The sequence below is a fragment of the Zonotrichia leucophrys genome, chromosome 1A (genome assembly GCF_028769735.1).
Source record: "Zonotrichia leucophrys gambelii isolate GWCS_2022_RI chromosome 1A, RI_Zleu_2.0, whole genome shotgun sequence".
Lineage (NCBI taxonomy): Eukaryota > Metazoa > Chordata > Aves > Passeriformes > Passerellidae > Zonotrichia > Zonotrichia leucophrys.
In genome coordinates this window covers 21037530-21060625 of record NC_088170.1, presented here as the reverse complement: position 1 = coordinate 21060625, position 23096 = coordinate 21037530, and the positions used below count along the sequence as shown (strand labels likewise).

General features: G+C 40.4%; 1 protein-coding gene across 2 annotated transcripts in view; it reads left to right on the top strand.

Annotated features, from left to right (window-relative positions):
- Window positions 1–16935: 16935 nt before the first annotated feature.
- TAFA2 (TAFA chemokine like family member 2) overlaps window positions 16936–23096 on the top strand; it is a 185423-nt gene continuing 179262 nt past the window's right edge. Inside the window, exon 1 of one of the 2 annotated variants that reach the window (XM_064701843.1) lies at window positions 16936–17835. The gene's annotated coding sequence lies outside the window, so the exon portion shown is untranslated. The remainder of the gene's footprint in view (window positions 17836–23096) is intronic. The other variant, XR_010438646.1, reaches the window with a different exon arrangement.

Below are 23096 nucleotides of genomic sequence, written 5' to 3'. Positions count from 1 at the left end.
GTGTTTTACACTCTGAAAGTTATCTCTGTTCCAAAATTAAATTTATACAGAAGTTATATTTTCATGGAAATTTTGGGGAAAATATTTCTCAATCTGCAGTGCTGGAAAACTGCATTCACTGCTTATCAGGCTGGAGCAGGACCATCAACATCTAACTTTGCCAGAAGGTTCACCTGGAGCCACCCATGCCTCTGTGCTTTGGGTTGCATAACTGCAGTTACTCACTGAAAGATCTCCTATTCCTGGGTTCAGTCTATTTGTGGTACAGAAACGGATATTAGACAGGTATTAGGTGCTACAAGTAGAGACAGCAAAGCATACAATGTGCCATTTGAAGCAAAGCTTTAAGAATTTCCAATGAGAGACAAGAGTAAGACTCTAGAACTACCAGTGCCTCACATGAAACAGTTTTTCATAATGGAACAGTATCTGAAACTTAATTCACATTTTTGGAAAATGCATAGTGTTAAATCTGGGTTTTTTTCCCCACGCTTTATCAGTGGGCAAGGAATTATTTCCAAGTTCTAGAGAGTGCCTGAGAATCTTTACTTTTTAAATCCCTTGGTAAACAGAAACAGCACTGGAGGTAGTGATGAATGACCTACCTTCTCTAATAAACCCCAGGCATTTGTAATACAAATGTGATATGAGTGAATGCAAGATACTGTAAAGCTAGCCGAGGTGGCACACGTTCAGCTATCAGTGGGCCTTCAACCTTGCCTGATTTCATTGCTAATGGATGAATTTTTGTAAACATGTTTTTTGCTGATCTTAAAGAAGGATGCAATTAATAGAGTGTATAGCAGTACAGATTCAGCAAGGGGGCTGCAGATAAACAGTGTAAACTGATGATTCTATTGATTCCCAATACTACATAAAGTTTAAGCTCTCAGTTCTTGTTTTCAAGTCAATTAGTGGACTTGGCTAACAAATTTTAAAATACAACTTGTTTTTTTGGGATGTGAGAAGCTCTGCATCTCAGTAGTAGAAACTTCTGTATACAATAAATTCTGTAAAAATAACAGTTGCAAGTCTCACTCACAGGTAATACAGAATAATTCACCACTTTTTATTTTCTTTCAAGACCACTGCCACAGTTGAAGAGTGGTACTTCCAAATTTAGTGCTCCCACTGACACTCCAAACCACATGCTGCTCTCTTGCTCTCTTTTCCACACCCCATCTCTCCTGCAGCATGGCTGGTGAGAAGAATTGGAAGACCAAAAGGTGAAGATCAAGGTTGAGATAAGAACAATTTACTGGAAACAACAATGAGCTAGGGAAATGGACAGTGTCAGCAACAGTGTTAATAACAAGTGTTCAAACAGAGAGAGCGATTCACAGCAAAACTGCTCACCCATGAGCTCCTACTGGCCACAGCCGCACCACTGCTCAGCTCCACTCCCTCCAGCTCAGCACCAGGGCCACACCACTGCTCCCTCTGCCTCCCAAAGCTGGCCAGGAGGCACTCATTGTCCCAGGAGGAGGCTCCCCTTCCCCCAGCACTGGCAAGGATGTGCGGTGGCGCAGGACATGTCCTGCCCATGCCCCTTCCCAGCTACTGTAGGTTAACCCCATCCTGGTCGGAACCGGGAAAACCACCTACACCACATTTGGGAATTTGTGGAGGGGGAAAAGAGGGCACCAGATTCCCCTCCCCAGTGGTCAGTGGTGAGCTCACAGCCACTGGTGGCTGTGTGAGTTTCCTTTTCAGTATGAAGCTGCGTCAGACACAGAGTTTGACATACTAGAATGGATACGATGAGTGCATTTTCTATGTAGTGCTCACATATACTGTTAGGAAAACATAGATAATTTCACTTTTGGTTGAGAAATCTGATGGAAACCCTCATTTAATTAATTGAATTAGCTAATATTAGCTAACCCTAATTTAACTAGCTGGATATGTTTTCTGTGAATTCAAAGTGGAGCAAAATGTTAATTACTAGTGCCACCGCTGCTGGTTTTGTTCCCTATCCTTTTTTTTTACTGTATGGAAGTTGGTAATTTTTAAATAGTGATGGAATTTCAAGCCTCTTTTAAACAGTTTAGAAAGAGACCCAAGAAAGAAGAATTAATGTAGACTAATGTTAAACAAGACAAAGCAGGGCTTCTGTAGGGTAAACATGAGGGAAAGATACAGGAACGAAACTTCAGTAAAATTGGGGGAACCCAAGAAAGCATGAGTTGAATGATGGACAGAAGCAGATAAGAATATGAATTCTTTTAAAGAGAGAAAGAAAATGCAGGATAGATTTTACAGACTGAGAGACAGAGAAATAGTTTGTAATTAAGATACTCATTTCTGTCCCAGACATAAAACTATGACTGCACTGTAGATTTGAATCCTGTTCTGAATCCCGTCTGTGCCTCACCTACCTCATTCACAGAGGCTGAACATAGCCATGTTAAACTCTTGTTTCAGCTAGATGGAATTGACATTACTAGCTGCTATTGCAATAACACAATTTTGTTGGGATAAGAAAAAAGCCAACACTTAAAAATGTGTTTGTTTTCTATTCAGTCGATTTAATCAGATTGTTACATTTTTTCTACAATTTTAGCAATTAATGTTACCAAAATTGTCTTTCATATGAGAGAAAAAGACTTGAAAAAGGAATGGATAGTTTTTCAATATGTATAAAGCTACATGCACAGTTCTTCTTTTACCTTCTCTCCTTCATGGACTATGTCCAGGATCAGCCATCCTGGACAGATTATGTCAAAAAGATGATAGATGTAAATATAGGGAAATGATGATAAAAAAAGTTCAATGAAATTAACAAAGGGTGTCCCAGAAGTATTCCTAATTTAATGACAATGGAAGAAAAGCCAGTGTCTTCCATTTTCTCCAATTTTGAATTTTTAAAATATTGGAGAGCATTCCTTTTTGTTTTTAATTTTCTGAGGAATGACTTTGAATAACAAATGAAAGAATTAAATGAAATGTATTCTAAATAGAATATATTTAGAGTATTTATATAAAAATATTCTAATATTTATATAGGAATATTAAAATAATGTTTTACATTAACAAGTATAGTTAAAAATTGTATTCCTATTGATTAATCATGTGTTTAACATATGCTTAAAAATATGTTAAATTCTAATGGCGTAGGACTTGAAATAAGAATGTCTGAAAAATAAGTTTTTTAATGATCTGATCAGATACTAATGTAAGCAATAATTACCCATTTTTCACAAGATAAAATTACTTTCCTTTTCCTTAATTCAGTGCTTTTTCTACACAAAACCCCATCCTAGTTTAGATTGCTGTGAATTAGTTAGCATTTGTATGTGTGTTCAAAGATGTTCTTCCTTTAGGAATTTTAAACACAGAAACTAATTTCAAAGGTATGATGGTTTTAGCCATGGTTGTCTGATACGTCAAAACTGTTCCCAATTCCTGTATTTGATTTGCACATCAGAATGAATCCAGATTTTCTCCTGTGTGGTTGCAAAATGAGCTGGTTGGTTTTGAAGGCAGAGATAAAATTAAGTGCATTAATTGTGCCCAAAGCATATCAACAATGCAATTCAAGAGCCATGGTTTTAAAAGGATGATTCACAATATAGGCTTTAAGCACTAGATGTTGGAGATACATGAAATCTAAACACAATGTAGAAGTTAGGTTTTGTGAGATTTGCACATTGTGTGCTAAAAATAGACTGCTATTCAAGGAAAATAATTGGTGCTTAAGTGGAAGGAGATAATGGTGAAATTTATAGCAGGACCTAGTACAGCCAACTGACAAGTTGCAGAACTAAATGTTGTTGGCACAAGTAAAATTGTTTCAGCATATTTTTACTGTTTGGCTATCTAAACTATGAATAAATTCACATTCAATTCATTAACTAAGTATCACTGAAATCCAGAAGAAAATGCAGCAATATGCCAAATGCCTTAGAATAACTTCACATTTTACATGCACAAACATGTACATGTTGGAAGGACAACCATTAAGGGAATATCTCATTGAAGGTGTATTTTTTAAATACATGGCACACAGAATTACATACAGGTATATTTTATTACTGTACATTTAGATATGTGGTTTCTGCTTTCCTTTTCTAAATCTCCTTTAGAATAAAACATTTCTGTTACTATGGAATCTGGTTAGACTTATTGTAACCTGAAAATATATTCACACAATCTTGTAAAGCAAAGAAATTTCAAAGTAGAGTGTCAGTGCATTTGTAAAATGAAAAATAAAACATTTTGACTGAGAAATAAATATTTTGATCAAAATATCTCAGACACAGAGAAGTTTTAGAAATTGAAAAATTCTTGAGTTGCTGCTCTTGCATTCCATCAGAAGCTGTGGGAGCTTTTGGTGATTAGAGAATTTTTCACAGAATAAAAAAAAGTACATTTGTTTTTATGAATGTCAATGTTGTCCCTTGCTGTGTGCATGCAGGACTATAGTGAGAGGAAACAATGGCAAATTGTGGTACCTACATACAATCCAGTCATACTGGAACCTGTTGCACAAAGAGCCTCTTTCACCTTCTGCAATGGAACCAAAGTGCCTCTTGTGATAGTACATGGGAAAGTGATTTCCACTGAAGTACTTCAGGGGATGATCAGTCAGTATAGGTCAGACTCATGGCTCGTTCAGATATTGAAAAAATTATTTTACTGTTGACATTTGGAATAACCTTCAACCTATAATGTAATAAAAAAACATCACTGATTGACAGTCAACCCTGTAAAATGAAATTATTTCCTTTTGAATTTGCAAGGATCTCCAAACAAATACATAAAGCATCTTGTACGTTTTGTTCTTTTTCTCTTTTTTCCTGAGGTGATGACGAAGCAGAAGTGGTTTCAAAGAACTCTGGGTCAGAGCTGCCACGTGCCCCAGGCCCTGGTGTTGTCCCATGCCTCCCTGTCCTGGAGCACAGCTGCTGGAGAGGCCTGGCCTTTGCACCAGCAGCACGACCTGGTCTTGGAAGTGGACCAAAGTCAGAGTCACAACACACTGTTATCACTGTCCTGCAGCTTTTGTGCTCAAGCTTATGTTTTTGATTTTGCAGTTAGTATTTGCATATGAAGGGACACAGTTTTTTGCTTTTTAGAGAACTTCCCTTGATTGCATTGCAGTGCAGGGAGTTCTTTGTCTGAAGGGGTTGGCTGTGCACAAGGAAGGTGTGCTGTTCTTGCAGACTACAGGACCCACCAGTGTGAAAAAGGAGAGAGACCACTATGGTAAAATTTTCCTGCGTACATTTTTACCTTTTGAGATGTTATTTTTAGTGCATTATCCTTGTAGGCCTCACAGAAACTCTCCTAATCCTTTCTATTTGGGGTGAATATATAGGAAAATATATTCATAAATATAAAAAATATATCTGGTGTGAAAAGGTGCTTGAGGCTGGAAGCAATTAAACTGAGGATGAGGCTGTGTTTTCTTTAAAATAAATGTGTTCAGCCTTTTGTCATCCACACTTCTGCATCCTGGTCCTTTTGGTAGGATCCTGTATGACACCTGAGAAGATGGTGAATTTCCATCTCCCCAGCCATTTGCATATTTTATTGATTCAAGCAGGATTACTGGAGTACGATCCTCCATGATCTGCCCAGGATACATACACAAACTTCAATTAGATTCACCTGGATCCAACAGCCTATTACAGTAATTTGTTTGGCATAACTCAGTGTTGCTTTTATTCAAGAAAATGTCTGAAGGTCTGGATTTCCATACACTAGAAAACCACTGTACTTGTGTACTTTCAGTTTGGACTGGATGCGATAGCTTAACTTATTACACTCCTAGGAGCAAAACCATTTTTATTGACCATTTGCTCTTCCCTCCTGATCTGTGACAGCCCAAGAGTCTTCAGCTTCAGTTTGTTCTGGAAAGCCTCTTTTCATCATTTCTTGTCCACCTCTTTGTCTCTTTGAGGGCCTCTTTGAGGGCAACTGGGAAAGCTGCTTTTACACTCTAGAGACAATTCAAGTAAGCTGGTTTGAGTTTACCTTAGAATAAGCAGGATGTGCATTTGAAGACTAGTGTAAGTACTTTAAAAATATTGTCTCATGGTAAAACTATGACATTAAAATTTCATATATTCTGTCAGCGGTTCTGTTGATTCAGATATCTAAGTAAATGGACTCATTGGTTTAAAAAAGTGTGATGAGAGTATGTGTTGCCCTTGATCATACAGGGGAGGAGCAAAAATGAAGAGCAAGCTTACCATAACAGACAGAACTTGAACTGGGACAGGGATGTCAGAGTGGAGGTGAGCTGAGTAAGCATAAGCTGTGGAAAGGGGTGAAGAGAAGGCTTGTACTGTGTTGATATTGAATGATTTTTAAAAAGTCACTGAAACGCACAACCAACACACCCAAAACTAACTCTGGAAAATTAATAAGGTGTATGGACTTTGGTTTTGAGCAATTGTCATCATCATTCTCAAACTTGTTTATACTAAGGGTAGATTGGCTTGCACTTTCCTATATGTGCAATTTCCAGGTGTACCATTAAGGAATTTTGCTTGCTATAACTGCCACAACTGCATTAGTAATTGTACAATAATTGTACAGTTGTGTTACCAGACACTGAAATGGCTCTTAATCTATCTGCTGAGCATGATATTTTAAATGTGAGAATGATAAAACTTAACTTTTCAGTCTTGTCCAAGTGTGTTTAGCTACATCTTAAATTTTCATGGAACTCACCCATTTCTGTAAAAGTAGTTTAAAAGGGATCTTTATTATAGATGAACATAGATGAGTCCACATGACTATTATTCATGCTTCATAAAAACACTGTTTAATTTTTAAAATCTGATGCTGTATGTTTATGATGCTATATAATCTCAGGTCAGGAAGGATAAGTAACCATTATAATGCAACAAAAACCAACTTCACAAAACAAGGGTGTTTTGTGAATTTAAGGGTGTTAACTTCAACAATAGCTAATAAAATCAAACTAATTTTATGTACGTATTAAGAGGTAGACTAATCAAAGCTTAAAAATAGCATTCAAAACAAAGTTCATTGATTTGGCATTGTAAAAACACATATAATCAAAAGAGTTGGAATAAGCACAGGCTTTTGTTAAAAGTGCCAAGCATTTATTCTTGCTGAGATCATTATAGAAACTCAGAGTAATTTCAGCTGGAAGTCATAGGACACCAGTAGAAGGCAAATCTGCTCTCTCACTGTTATCAATGATGCCTGCTTGGATGTGCTGGAGGGACGTGGGAATGATGTAGAGGATGGCATTTCATGCTACCTACTCTCTGTTCTGGAAAGAAGGGAGAAACAAGGGAGAAGAGGTAACGTTCTAATGTGCAGTCACAGGAACAGGGTTTTAAAGCAAAGATTGATGACCAATCAGACACATTTATGTATATTCCATAAATTCATAATCTGGTAGGAAAATGAGGAATCATCAGAATACTTAATGGAACGTTTAAATTGTCAGTGAAATTTTAGGCATTTAAGTAATTCTAGCAGAGTTATACTATGAAATAAATGGCCTCATTAATCTGAGTCTGTAACAGATGAAGTTGTCCTTGCATTTTCTTTTGCTAGGTTTCCTATAGACAAAAGCCTTGTGCATTTTGGAGCCCCATGTGATTTCAACAAAATTTGAGAGATGGGTAGTAGTCTTAAATTTATTCAATTCCATTAGGAAAGGATGCCTGGGAGGAAACTAAAAAAGCCACAGAAAGATGCTTCAGCATCTCTCTGAAAATCTGTCCCTTGGGATCACCATTACACAAAAAAGCAAAGATTTGAAGTTTCACAGCATAGGAAAAACTTCAATAAACCATGAGATAAAATCCATAAAAAACAAGACTTCATTAGTTCCAGAGCTCACAGAACTTGTTATCATTCAGCTTGTTTAGCAACTTCAAATTTTAGACAACTTTTTTCCTTGTGTATGTGACATGAAGCTTAACAGGGTATTGAATCTTATGTATCTGTGCAGGGCTCCAATGAAAACAAAAAAAAAACCCAATAAAAAAAAAAAAAGTCAGTGTTCCCTTAATGATTTTTTTTCTGTATGGTTATGCATGTATGTGCCAGGCGAGAAGGACTGGAGAAGGCAGGCAAGGGAAGCATAAGAAGACCGAAATGTCATTTTGAGGATTTGGTGAGGCAGTGTGTTATCTACGTTCTGCCTTCTGACATCTGCTGGCAAAACCTCTCCACTGCAATTCTTGCTCTGAATTTTTCAGAAATCCCTCTCCCAGAACTCTATGGGCTTCTCAAACATTTTCGGGTGTTTGATGGCAGTGAAAACCAGGGCACTTATGGATAAGGATGTAACTCTGGTGGCTGTCAGGAGCAACAGATATGCCATGAAGCTTAAAGTGGGAGGAAAACAAAGAAGATTTATGTAGTGGGTTTATCGCCCTAGCAGCTGCATCTCTGCATCTTGGGCTATCCCTTCTGTGTAGAGCAGACATTTGAGTGTCTCTGAACTGCTTGGACAAACAAATGTTTCCACACCGAGCTCTAAGCACTGAACTTGCTTCTGGCTGCCAAGTGCCAGCACACCTGCCTGACACTGCAGCTACTATGGAACTCTCTGTCCCCCAACCACAAGTAAAAATGCTAATTATGCTTGTTGTGAATCCTGAATTTCAGGACCACAGTGCATACAGAAATGACTGGTCTGAAAACAAGTTTTTAGAAGAAAACTATACATGATTAATCATTGGTCAGAACGAAAATGTCAAAATTATTTTCATGACCATACAAGATATATGCCCAAGGATCTAGAACTCCCTAACTGCTTATCATCCTTACATTATATTTGGGCTGTGTTTTGGAAAATGAGAATTACACACATCCAAGATCAATCCAAGATGCTTATGCTATGTTTACCATGTTCTGTGGGTGAGAAAGAAATGGAAATTTGAACTGACTTGCTATGTGAGACAATCTGGCAGGTGGTGGAGTTCTGCAACTTGGCCAGAAGCGAGGCACTCAGTCTCTAGGGTAAATGTTTTGGCAGGATGATGAATGCCAGGCAGGGCATGCACGAGTCAGGTGGTGTCATTTATGCCCATCCACAAGTGACTGTTTAGCATGGGTAACAAGAAACTAATTTCACTTTGGTCAGGTGAGGGTGGAATTAATTCTAGCACTGGAGAGAGGCACACATGAAGACTTCTGAGCACCACCACAGCATCACAGTGCTCTGCTCTCATGTAGTCTAAGTTCTAAAAAGGCTGCCTACTACTTTTTCAAAGGAATCTGTCAATGAGAGCCATAAAAGCAGGAAAATTCAAAGGCACACATCCTTTAGCTTTTCCTGCCATGTATGTGATGAAGGAGGAAAGGCTTGAGAGAGAAGGCAAAACTCAGTCAGCCTGACCTCCTAATCCTGCACATCCTAAGATCTAAGAAGCCTTAATTCTCTTTAGGTATATATAATTTTCTGCCGTATTTACACAAGATAAATTACTTATATGCAGACTATTAACTATATAATCCATTAGCTCCACATTTGAAATCTGATTGAAAGGTATAGTAATTCTAAATAGATAATGTAATCTTTTATTTATGTGGACTGGGTGTATTTGATTCTGTATTAATCAGAGGCATTTTTTTTCATGCTGAATTGATAGTTGATTATCTTCAGTCAAGCTGAAATGCTCTTTAGTTCTCTCTCTCAAAAAAAGAAGTGCTTCCTTTTGGTCATGCATTTGAAAATATCTTGAAATCTGCAATTCAGAGCATTTAAAAATGATCGCTTTCTATTCATGTTTTGGTCCCATCCTGTTCTCCACTGCCCACTTCCCCCTCTCAGAGCAAGGCTGTTTTGGAATAAATATGGTAATATTCTAAATAATACTACTTCTTCTGCTCTTGACTTTTGAAAAGCTCCACATATCCTGTACTCAGTATGCAGAAAGATGATATAAAAATACATCTGCTTGCCTTACTATTAAAACATCATAAAATGCAAAGTCTTCAACAACCTTTAGGCCATCTTGTAAGGTTTTTTAATGCACATACACAAACCTGAGTGCATTTTTCCCCTCTTCCTTTATTAAAACATAGGTTAAAACTTAGAGAAAAAAAGATTTTAAATCAGAAAGAAATACTGGGGAACACTACAACTTATTCCTATTTAATTATTCAACATACTTTACCTTTCACTAAACTTACTTCCTGAAATATGGATGATACTGTAACTATTAAACAGGGGAAAAATAATCAGGGTGACCTCTTGTTTTTCAGCAAACAATCTGACCATGCCTTAATTTATCTCTAGCCTGGAAGGAACTGAGTTACTGGGCTAGTAAGTTTTGATACCTCTTTTACCAGAAAGTGCAATGCCTGTTTTTAAAACAACACTGTGCAGATTAAAAAATGCTGCATTATGAGATAAATAAATGGCACTATGAATGTTTACAGTGAAGCCTAATCCTTTTTGTAGATGAATTCACAAGTCTGCCAACACATGTTGCCCTTGGTAAAGACGTTTCAGACAAAAATAAGTATGATTTGTTTTGTTAAATCACATTGATCTTACTTACCTACTTACATTGGTCTGTCTAATCTTCTGTTTTCACAAGGTAACCTTGATGAAAATATATGCAATACATGTTTTTGAAAATAATTATATTTATTTCAAAATTGAATTTTGAAAATCATTAGGTAAGAAGGTCTGCTTTGTTTCCTATTTTGTCTATAATGTAATCTTTAATGTAAAATTGTAACAAAATCTACTTATAACCAAGGATAAAACATTGATTAATTTTGGAGTTCTTTGTAGCATAACTGCAAGAGTTGGTGCTTTTTGATACACAGGAAAATAGGAACTCTCATATGGTATCAAATTAAGAAAAATGTATGCACTAATGACCTCTGTAATAGAGTAACCCAAATTTAGAACACTTTTGGTACTGATTTCATTCTTTTACTTGTTTCTTTTTCTTTCTCTGGATGCCTGATTTAGTGATTGTTTCTATTTCCTGTTTCCAGTCCCACAGATGCAGGTGGAGGGATGTTTTAGAAGAAAACTTGTTGGTATCTAAAGAAAAAAGGAGGGAAAATGGCTGATATTGCCCTCTGGAATAGTTTGAGGCTTTTCCTAAACATGTGAATAATACTTACTCTATCTCAAATAAGAAGATGGTACTACACTTAATATTCTTGTCATTTACAACTTTGCTGTGCAATAAAGCCCCATAGGCACCCCCAAGTGTTTGGCCCATGGAGTCCTCCTTTAGATGTAAAAAAGCTCAGACCTGTTACTTATGAAATATATAATACAGCTAAGTCAATAACAGGTTAAAAAGAAAATTTAAGACTAAATGCAAAAGGTGAAGAGGCCAAATATTGTTCTACTTTTGAACTGAACTCTTCTGGTGTTTTTTTTTTTTTCCCTGCTTTTCACAGGGATTACAGTCTAGATTCCAAAAGAAATGTAGAAGCCATGGCATAAAATACTGCAACACCTAACATTTTTGTATGTGCTTCACCCAGAGCAAGATTCAGAAGCTATGCCTGGCAGCACAGGGTCTCAAATGCATAGAGAAAGTAAGGTGCCTCATGATGATAAAAGATCTAAAAAGCTCAGCAGTGACTTGTCAGGAGGTAGCAAATGAGAAATGAGGAGAGCAGGTTTTTAATTCTTTCCTCTTTAGGGAGCTTAGGTGCTTTAGTATAAGAAAGTATAAGGAAGAAGTATAAGTATAAAAGTATAAGGAAGAAGCACATTTATATTTCAAAATAGCTACAGTTCTCAGAGTCTGGGGGATTTTACTCTTTTTGATGAAATAGCATCAGACCTGATCATGTGATATTCCATGGGGTAAATCAGACAAACAGCATTCATCTGAGGGTTTCTTTGTGCGTTTGGGGGAGTAAAGCATTGCTCCTGATAGGCGATGATCAGTAGGCACCATCTAAGCAAAGCAGACAGACTGTGGGACTGTCTGTGGCACCAGGGGTGTCCAAATGCCCCAAGGGAGTGGGCTGATGTCATTATGAGACCACTCTCTAACATCTGCAAATGATCATGGTGACAAGAGAAGATCCCAAATAATTGGAAAAATAGTAAATATGTCCAATTTCAATAAGTCAAGATGGAGGATGTGGGAACCACAGGTTATTTTGCAGGAAGTTTATAGAGAAAATTCTCCTGGAAGTAATTTCCACATGCATGAAGGGCAAGGAGGTGATTTGGAATAGCCAGTGTGGATTTAGTAGAGGCAAATTCTGCCTGACCAATACAATTGCCTTCTACAAGGAAATGGCTGTCTGTCTGGGGAAGAGCAGTGGGTGTTTACCCTGACCAGTTAGGCTTTTGGCATTGCATACCACAACATCCTTATAGCCAAACTGGGCAGACCTAGGCTGGGTGGGTAGTTTAAAAAATGGGTGGAGATTGATGGAACTGCAAGGCTTGAAGAGCAGTGGCTGGTCACCAGTGGTATTTCCCCAAGAGCAGGACTGGAGCTGAACTGCTGACAGTCCTCACCAGCAACTTGGGTGACAGTGGCAAACTCTCCCAGCAGGTGATACTGAGATGCTGGGAGCTGTCAATACACTGGAGGACAAGGCTGCTGCTCAGAAGACTGAAAACAGGCTGGAGAATTGAGCTCAAAGAAACCTCATCATGTTGAAAGACAAATGCAAGTCCAGCACCTGGGACAGAATAACCCCAGGCAACAGTACAAGCCTCTAGCACTATCCAGCAAACATTCTTGCAGAAAAATGCCTGGAGATGCTGGTGAACAAGATGATCAGGTGTCCTAGCAGTGGTGAAGGCATGACATATGAGAAAACCGGTAGCTGTGTTTGCTCAGGCCCTTTAAAGAAGGAAAAGGAGAAATAAGTGCTGTACTCAACAGCATGTGGATGGTGACAGGGAAAATGGAGCCAGAGGCTTCTTGGAAGTGCATAGAAAGGGCTGAGGAAACTGACACAAAAGGCAAAAAGAGAAATTCAGAGAAATTTGTTTGGATGTAAGGAAGGAAAACCTTTCCAGTAAGGGAGGTCAAAGGCTGGAAAAGGGACAAAGAGAGTAGCAGCCACAATTCCTCCTTGGAGGTATCTGATACCATTGGACACAGCCCTAAGCAACCTGATTTAACTTTGAAGTTGGCCCATGCATGACTGAGCTGGAAAGACTTCCAGAAATCCCTTTCAACCCATTTTCTCCCTGATTCCCAGCATTCTCTCCTCTTGAATGAAAGCAATGAAGTCTTGCTCCCCAAATTACTTTGAATATACATGTATCTGTGGGTCGTTTTTCTTTCCTTTTTCTTTGTTATTGTTATTGTTTTTATTTTTCCCCATCCTGGAAGTTGTCATTACTCTGCAGCATTTATATTGGCATGCACAAGCAGCATTTATGTTAGCATGAACAAGCATACATGTGATTTATATCTTAGAAGAATTGTTTTAAATGGTACAAAACCCCCACAACATAGTGTTTATCTGTATAACTTAAATGTTGTAGAAAGAAAAAGACTGGTTACTTTCTGTAATTGTTTTGCAGTCAGGTTTTCCATTTTATGTGGAAGCTTTGAAAGATCAATGATCATTCCAGCATGCTAGTTAAAAACCTTTTTTTCTTCAAAATGCAATTCCCAGCATGATTTTAGTAAATGCCTATGGGAGACTTATTAGGGAACCCCAGAATAACTTTGCTCCATCATCTTTTCATTTCCATCAGCTTTTCAGGAGTCAATTACTTTTATTTTTGTATGTGAACATCTGGAATGTTGCAGAGCTTATAAAGAACTTAAATCTAGCGGAGCAGATTCTCACCTGTGATAAAAACATGGTTGTGTGTTTGGGTATCTGTACACACATTGTAAAGGGGACTTGTAGGCACTGTTGGACTGCCTCAGCTCACACAGTGTCAGGATGATAACCACAAATAGTTTACTGCAGCTGACATTGGAGATCCTTGCTTCCCCTTCCCCAGCTTTATGGGATGGCAATAAAGGAATACTGTAGGATGCTGCTGTACATCAGGCTCTACATCACTGTATATCTCCTTACACTGAGGCATTCCTGGTGAGCACTGTGGTCTGAGCTGCTAAAATGAAAAGCAGTGCCAAAACTGGCACTTTTAGCTAGTTTAGATTAGTAGCATGGTGAGTGGTGGGAGGGGAGGAGTGTCTTCAGAAAGATAAAGGAGCAAAACTATATAATTAACAGTACTGACAGTACTGACATTGGTGTAAATTCTTAGAGACTAATCTACATGTGGCTATCAAATATAGATTTCCCATTTTTTCTACTTAGCAGCTCAGAACATGCATGTTTCTGAGTAAAATTAGTGTTTAAAAGATATACACACCAGATCCACACATAACTAGTCAGAAACAAGTTTTTACTTTCCTGATTTTTATGCTGTGCTATTGACCTTGAAATGGAAATGCTGAAGTTGTTCCAAATACTACACCTGTTGCAAATGCCAGTGCCCATTTTCATATATTATGCTTGCCTTTTAGCATGTGGAAGACACCTACACATTGATGAAAAGTAAGAAAGTGACACTAACTCAAAAATGAAACTAGCTGAAGGAATAAAAAGAGAACATTCATGTAATAATTGTGTTCATAACTACATTGTGCCACAGTATTCAGCTGGGGATTTTTCAATCTGAAAAATATAAATACAGGCTGTGTAAGACAAAGAGTGCCAATCTGGTGTTTCCATAACATGGTGAATTTATCATATTGTGAATGTGCAGCGTGTACAAAGGCACCTTTGGAGATGAGTCAGGCTTACCAAGTAAGCATCTGTAAAACCAGCTGCACTCTGTAGGTGCAACAGATCGTTTCAGTTCTTCCCAGGAGTGTTGACCATACCATGAAAGCAAGCGGAGAAGCTTTCTGAAAGCATGTCTTTCAGGACATGCTTTCATCTGCATGGTGTCACACAAGCTGTGTGTGAGTACTGCAGATTTGTCCAGATATTCAGATGTTCTGCGAGGAGATTTGGAACTGCTCATGTGCAGCAGCATCATGACATAAACAAAACCCACATTTTTCAATACTTTCACTGACAAAATTCTTGGGTTTTAAACAGGTCAGCTTACTGCTTTGTCTGCTACTTCTTCTTTGGTTGTTTGCATAGGACTTGTTTGTTTCAACATGGTGATAAGAGTTCTGTGTCTACAGATGTATTTACCAGTTTTCTGCAACAGCAGGACACCAACATGAAACCACCAAGTTGCTCTGGTCTTACAACATGCAGTCAGCTTGAGTGTAATGGTACATGCAGGTAAAATAGACATATGTGCTCCTAAAGCAACAGGGTGTTCGCCACATCTCCACTGCACAGCTGCTGTAGTTGCATTTTTGCTGCTCTAGTTGTATTTTTGGTGTGCTTTCACTGCATTTCATGGAGTAGCAATACCTATGGTCCTACACTGAGGCAGGGAGCTGGAAAGATTACCCTTTCCACTATGTATTCAGGACCCCTGGTCATTTGGAATTGGTGGGGCATGAGCATCCAGTCCCTGTGGATCGACTTGAGTTTAGATCTATCTCTTATCCTGAAATTGTGGTGCCGATAGCAGCACAATCTTGGCTTTTTCCAGTTCCATCTAAATTATTTTTTAGCTGTCTGCAAATCTAGAAACATGGTTACCAAACAGGGAAATTCTAAAGTTATTGTATCAGCTTCCAATGAATGAGACAAGATCATATTTGCCTTTACAACCAGCAGCCTTTTAATTCAGCTGCAGTCAGCATCCGGCATGTGTGTGTACTGCAGTGCTTTCTGCAACTGTGCTTGTGACAGTCACATACCAGGCTACTTTTAACTTGCCCTTTCAATACCAGCCTCTTTGTATTTCATCCTACAGCTGCATCACTGCATGCAGAGTAGTCCACTTTAAGTCTTCATTTTGCCCCCCCACCTTTTTTTGTTTTTTTGACTGTATGGATCTTTAGGTCTGCTTTCGAAAAAAAAAATTCAAACAGTCTACAGATGCTTGCTTGCATGGAAGAACTCTAGCGTGGACAATAACAAGAAGAGAACCCTTCCCTCGTCTGTTTCTGACAGTTGATTTTGAACATCAGGTAAGATGTGGTAACAAAGGTAAAGGTTCTTTTCTGAAAACTGGCCATTACACTAGCTTGTAGAATTGCAAAAAAACCCCAACAGATGATCAGATATATCAGTACTTCTCAATGCTGCATGCATTCATCCCCATTTAATCTAGGAGTAGACCGGAATTACAGGACAAAACTGAGGACTGGACTGATGTCACTGTAACAAACAAGGTTTCTTTCTCACCTCTTTTAGCTCTCTCCTCCACTTCTCTGCACCACCTTTTGAACGGCAGAGAACACAGCAAAATAAACTGTAATACTCTGCTTTTAATTATCCTTGCTCAGCAAATTTCCCCTTATTATTCAATAGTCGTGGCAGACAACCACGACCCGCCACCCGTCTTTAAAGCTGTCTTAAGAGAAATAAGAGGTCTTTGGCACCTGGCCGTGTTACCTTTACTCACTACCTCTGGAGCGCAGGTACAGGGGCCAAGCTCGGCACCCCAGCGCCCAGGGAAGCGGGGCCCGGCCGAGTCCTCGGCTTTCCCGCCGCCGGAGCTGCCGTGCGTGTCTCCCTTCTCCCTCTGGAGGGAGACACAGTCCAGTTTTTGGCTGCCGCCGGCGCCGCCGCGTCCCTCCTGCCCCTGCTCCGGCGGCCGCGGTCCCCCTTCCCCGGGGCAGCTGCCCTGCCCGGCCCGGCCCCTCTGCTCCCTCCCGGCCCGCTGCCCCAGCCTCGCACCGCAGGGCCAGAGGGGTCCCGGGGAGCGCGGCGGGGCCGCCCCGGGTCCGCGGGGATCTCCCCGGCCACACGCGCCTGGGCGTCAACTTCGCACCCCCGCCCCGCCGCTCGGAGCGGAGCGGAGAGAAGGGAGGGCAGGGGAGGGGAAGGGAGAGCTGCGCTGCGGAGCGGAGCGGGCGGCGGAGGGAGGCGGCCCAAGCCCAAGCCCCAGCGTGCGGGGGCGGAGAGCGCTGCTCGGTCAGACAGAGCGGCGGCCGCTGGGACCCGCTCCCTCGCAAGGGCTGGGGAGGAGAGCCCCGAGTGGCCGGATAAATACGGGGGAGGAGAAGGGCGTCTCTCTCTCTCCCTCTCCCCACCTCCCTCCACCTCCTCCCTCCCCCCCGCCGCGGAGGGCGCGCTTGGAACTGCCTCTGTGTGTCCGGGCGCCCGGGGCGTCTCCGCGCCCTTCCGCGGTGCGGTGCGGTGCGCGCAGGCTGGGCGCGGGAGGCTGCTGCTGCTGCTGCTGAAGGTGAAGCTCTCGCTCTCCAATTACTTTTCCCAAGAGAGAGAAGGAGGCAGCTGGAGGGGGAAGTCGTGCTGTGTGTGGAAGGCACACCAATCAGAGATGCTCTAACGGAGGGACTGCTGCAGGACGCGCCGGCTTCTCCTCCTTCCTCTGCCGGCGGGGCTGAATCGGGACCACTCGCAGCTGGCGTAGGGGCCGGAGCCGTACTGGGCTGCAGGACTTACCCATCTCCGCTTTTCCATTAGCTCAACCATACTTCGTCCTCTCTATTTTTTTCTTTTTTTAATACTCTGAAATCGTGCACAAGAAGCACCCCAAGTCTCCTCTCCATTCCCAGTTACTTTACCGTTCCTCTAGCGTCTCTTAGCCGGATTCCTGGTGTATTCCCAGAGAGGCGGGGTGAGCGAGCCGGGCCCCGCGGACGGCTGCTGCCCCAGCCGAGCCGAGCGGAGCCGAGCGGAGCGCGGCGCCGCTCCATGCCCCGAGCGCTGGCGGGGCGCGGGGCGTGTGCCGGCGATGCCCGGGCGGTAAGGCTGGAGCTCCCCCCGGACGGGAGGCGGCCGATCGCTAGGCATTTCTAGCGAGAATCGGGACTGCAGGTAGGTGAGCGGAGCGCTTCTGGGTCGTGTGTCTGTCTGGGCGCTGGTGGGGCGATACCTGCGCGGCCGGCGGGGCCAGGTGTGGGGTGTGCGGGGCGGCTGCCGCGGGCTGCGCCCTCCCGCTGCCCTGAAGTCGGACGAAGCCGCATGTGGAGAAGAGCTGCTTTGCCGTCCTTCTGCTGGGCACCTGGAGCAGCCGGCTACAGCTTTTCGCTGGGTGATTCTCAAGGCTTTTGTTTTCCCTTTTATTTTTCTTTGATTTTACTTAAAATATTAGTTCAGCAGAGCGGAGAGGGGAGCAGGGGAATCCACCTGGTTTTCAACTTTTATGGAACGGGTGGTCGCTAACTCTCAGGACCTTCGGGCACTTGGGGGTTTCTGTGCCCGGACGCTTTATCAGCCGCCTGCAAGAGAACGGCTAGAAGAGCCGGTAGTTGCTTTATGCGTCCTCTAAAAACAAAACAAACAAGCAAAAAACGCGTTAAAGGGAAGATTCGTGGCTCCGTTTCTTTCTTTGGGTAGTGCTCTTCAAATTGTGCATATATAGTATGAGACATACCTTGTCTATCCACGTTGCTTTTGCAGAGAAAGTTTTAAAATAACCTGCTTTATTCCTGTGGAGCTGTAGGATCGGACACCAATGTATCAATGCAAAGAATAAAGAGCAAGAGCTTGCACTGCCCTGTTAGGGGTTGCCACGCGTGGCTTTTCTGTGTTTCGTTCCTATGGGAGTTAAAATGCTTAAAGCATCTTAAATTATATGTGTAGCTACAGTTCTCTCTTTCCAGCTTTTGCTTGGAGCTTATCAGTTGTTTTTTTTTTTTTTTAAGTACCTCAGTTCTACCACCCTGCTCCCAGCAGACACTGGCTCAGCATTTAAAGAAGCGTGCTTTGACTCCTGCAGAACTGTCAATTTAAATAATAAACATACTCAACTCCTTTCTCTAAAACCCCATAAAGGACTCCAGGTCATAGGGTCTTTGCACCACAGTGGATACATTTAAATTACTATTGACTAAATGATAATTGTTATCTGGTTTCTCTGTCTTACCAACTAGTTTCAGACTTTAGTGTTCAGCCTACCATATGTTTAACACTTTAAAGCTACTTTATGGGCTAATTTAAGTCAAATTGAGAAATTAAGATTCTTTCCTGTAGTGCTGGGTACACACTTGAAACATAGTTCAGTGATGCTAAGAGGATAGCTTAGCTGAAGTTGGAAAAGAGCACATACTCAGATATTTTTAACTGAGGTGGCAAAGGTGCAAGTTTCATTATACTTTTTCACATTAATTGGGCTGTCGTCTCATACTGATGCCTAAATTGTTTTGTGAATGTATAATTAACAGTAGTAAAGTAATTCTTATAAATTTCACTGTTAATATTTTATTTCAGAGAGCTGATGCTGCTGAGGCAGTATTGAAAACCATGTGGGTTTTGTTTCACATAGTCCCAATTTCCAGTAGTTGTTCTTATAAATGTAAACTATCTCAGTACTGTAATTTCAGTGGAAAGCTTTGCTCAGTTGATACAGCAAATCAGATTTACTACTCACTGGTTCTGTGTATCTTTTGGTATATAGAAGATCCCTCAAAAATGTGGTATTAGCTTTAGATACACTGATGGTAGTGGGTGACTGAGATAAAATCTTGATTCAGTCTTGCTGTTTTAATCAGAGAATGATGACTAAGCTGCCAGGACTTTTAATCACACTGGACACAGGGTAACTTTTTTACCTGCCTCATGATCTGAGGGATCTCAGCTTTACGTGTAGATGCCTGTAGTGCACTTGATTATTCTGGTGGGGAATGCATGAAAAACTTGTTCTGAATGAAAGTAAATAGATGTGTGTACAGATGGATATTGGAGATTGTTTTACCGGCAGGTTGCAAAGTGATGATTCATTGAGCCCTATCAGATTTACATAAAGCAAATAATACTTTATACTGAATTGTTATGGCAGAGAAAAATGTAGCAGCCAAGAAGTTTCATGATTTCATCAGAAGTGATGACAGACTTGATAAAGGACATCTTTACAAATACAGGCAGTATGTTTTTGGTAAGCAAAATATAACCATGAAGTTTTTCAGATCTGAGCATTTTCACACCAAGATCTATTGCTGTCTGTGTTGCTACTTACCAACCAGTGTAAAACCTAAATAATGTACTAGAAAGATGTTACATTTGTTATGTTGTATGTTTTGCTTACTATAAATAAGTAATGCTACAATGCTAACTAGTTATCTCACCAAAGGAAATCACTGACTTGGAAGACTGAAAATTACAATACCTAATACTCATCTACACAGAAATGTGATCACCATCTTGAAAAATTATTCTGAATGATACAACTATCAGTGAGCAAGTGGTTCTGTGCCTCTGTTTTATCTTCTGCAGGATTTTATTAGAAATGCTTCATTAAGTCACATTATTCTGCAGCTGTTTGCTCACTGAAAATTAAAATAAAAATCAGGAAATTTATCCAGCAGAGCAGTAATATTTCCTTTGTTAAGTACTGAAACTTCAAATAAAACAAAATCTTTTAGCTTCAGTGTGCCAGAAGCAGTGAGTACATCCTATTTTTGTGATGTATGGATGGCATTTACAGATGCAATTCATCAATGTATTTATTAGTCAAATGTCATCAAACAAAGAAGATAAATGGCAGTAAACAAAGACTGCATGGTAATACAGAGGCTAAAGCAACAGAAGACCCTACAATCTAATTAATTAATGTTCAGTTTCATATTTCCAGTCTGTATTTAAACATCTCCTTTAAATATCTTTCATAATTTTTCTATTGCATGTCCAAGTAATTCAGGTAGCAATAGCTTTTTATTAGAAAATATATTTTTCATTTACCTTTTGAAATGCTGAATTTTGAAGACATTGATCCAAAATTTGTGTAAGGACGAGTGTAACAGAAGGGTCCTTTGCCAGCAGAACTGAATATTGACCTGTCCCTGTTCATGACCATTTTTGTGTTGAGGGTTATTCCCAGCTGATGTAGACTTTCACTGCTCCCTTGGAGTAGTTGCAGCTCTGACATTTTAAACCAGCTGGAGTATTTGCTCCATTTTCCTTAGATCACTGAATTCAAGTGAATTACTTAGAAGGATTTTGTTTGTCCTTTGTTTTACTATTATTTTTTTTAGCATGGTAAAACAATTACATAGTATACTCAGCTTCAGAGAGTCCATTGTAAGCACACACTTTGACATTTGAAATATTTTTTAAAAACAGAAGTTCACTCTTAGGGCTATTTCAACAGGAAATTTGGCTCATTGATTTGGTTTTATAAACTGTTAATATTTACTTTGAAACACTTCTTCTCATGACTGAGTTCAGATATATAACATTCACCAGACATAGGAATGAATGTGGAAACATCAACAGTAATGTTGTTCATTTTTCCTGGTGACAGCTACAGAGCTATCTCCTTTTTCTCTTGTGGAACTTGGGAAAATAGTGAGGTTTATACTTTGTTTCTTTATATACCCAAGCCAGCCACTCTTGTTTACCATATGTAGTGAGCTATTTATCAAAAGATAACAAAACAATAATGGCCAACTAACGTACCTTTTCATATTACTGGTGCAGAACAGTCACATTTTTAAGATAAACAATTCAAGGCATGTTCATATAGCTTCTTTCATGTCATGTGTTTTGAAAAACAGTGGAGATAGAAAAGAGAAAGTAAAGACCTTGTGCTTTACTAGTTAAAGTAGTTAACATAACTACCAGGTATGGCACTATGTAGTTAGATAAAATGGGATGAAGTCACTGAAAAAAGCTTTCTTAGCTTTTTCTTCTGTCTGAATACATTGGTACAGTGATCTGTAGAATACTCTTCAAGCTGTTGTTTGAAGTAGCACTGGAAAATGCTTTTTATGGATTTGATCCTTAGTCCTTAACTAAACACTTATAGGAGAAGCTCCTATATGTTTTGTGGGCTGGAAGAATCATTTATTTATATAATTGCATGTGTAAAAGGTTAGAAAATGCTTTCCCCCTCATCTTTGAAGTTTATCAAACCCCCTAATCTGTGTTATGTTCATATCTTGCATTTTCTAGTTGCCTCACTTCACATCTTGCTGATCTTGTAATAGGAAACTTGAACACAGGTCTCTTGGCATCAGGACAGTGTTGTATACAGCCGCCTCAGCTGTGAGCATCCCTTTAACAATGCCAAGGGGACAGCCACGGTACAGGCTGGCATTCAGCTGAAAGAACACCTAGCTTTTTTTGGCTCCTGGGTGTTTGGTAATCTTCTATGCCTGTATCACAAATCAAAGCTAATGTGGCAGAAGGTGCTTTACACTGGCAAACTTCACAGGTAAATAACAAACAATCACAGTTCAACAAACCTAGTGGGTTGTATAAATAGCAAAATATTAATAAATGAGTCAGTAAATATCAAACACTTTTAAAATAGATAAATTTTTGGTCTTGGTTGTATGCTGGCCTCTCTCTCTGGGGAATATTCCTTGCCTCCTCTGCTGCTATATTAAGGTCCAGTACTTGAAGATGAGGTACTGGACTAGATGGACCACTGTCTTGATTCAATAAAGCGATTTCTTTCTTGGAATGCAAGGAGGCAGTATTGCAGTACTGCATATTTATTTTACTTACAAGAACCAAACTGCAATTGCTTAGTGTACTGCTTTTGCTTTTTTTCACTTTTAAAAGCAGGATATAAAACATTTCTAAAATAAATCTGTCAGTGACATGCAGTCTCACACCAGCTCTTTTAGAGACAGGAGCACAGACCTGACTAGTCTCTCACATTTGCAGTGATACTCTCGTATATTGGATTTCTTCTACTCCCTCACTGCATTTTCTGCATCACATATTGATAAGGCCGAGCTGTGGCCTCTGATCCATCCTGCCACAAAGCCATCAGTATGTAGCAGGTGTTCTCCCTCATCCCTGTCTGACAGGTTGTGTCATGGGCAGGGTACAGGGTGTGGCTCAGCCCCTGGGTTACCCAGTGGATTTTCATGCTCATCTGAGTGTCTTCATACAGAACAGTCTTCCTGGTTACAGGCTGTCCCTGCCTCACCCCTCAGCATGTGGAACTGTGTGTGAGAGAGCCTGTACCATGCAGTCAGGCACTCTTAGGGTGGGTGCTGCCTTTGGCCTTGTGACCCTGCGTTTGGGAGAGCTGTGAGCGCTACATCCAAACCATGTACTCTAGATCCCCTTTCAGCTGAGACTTTCAGTGTTTGTTCCCATTTAAGGCACCTGTTTGGCCTTTCACG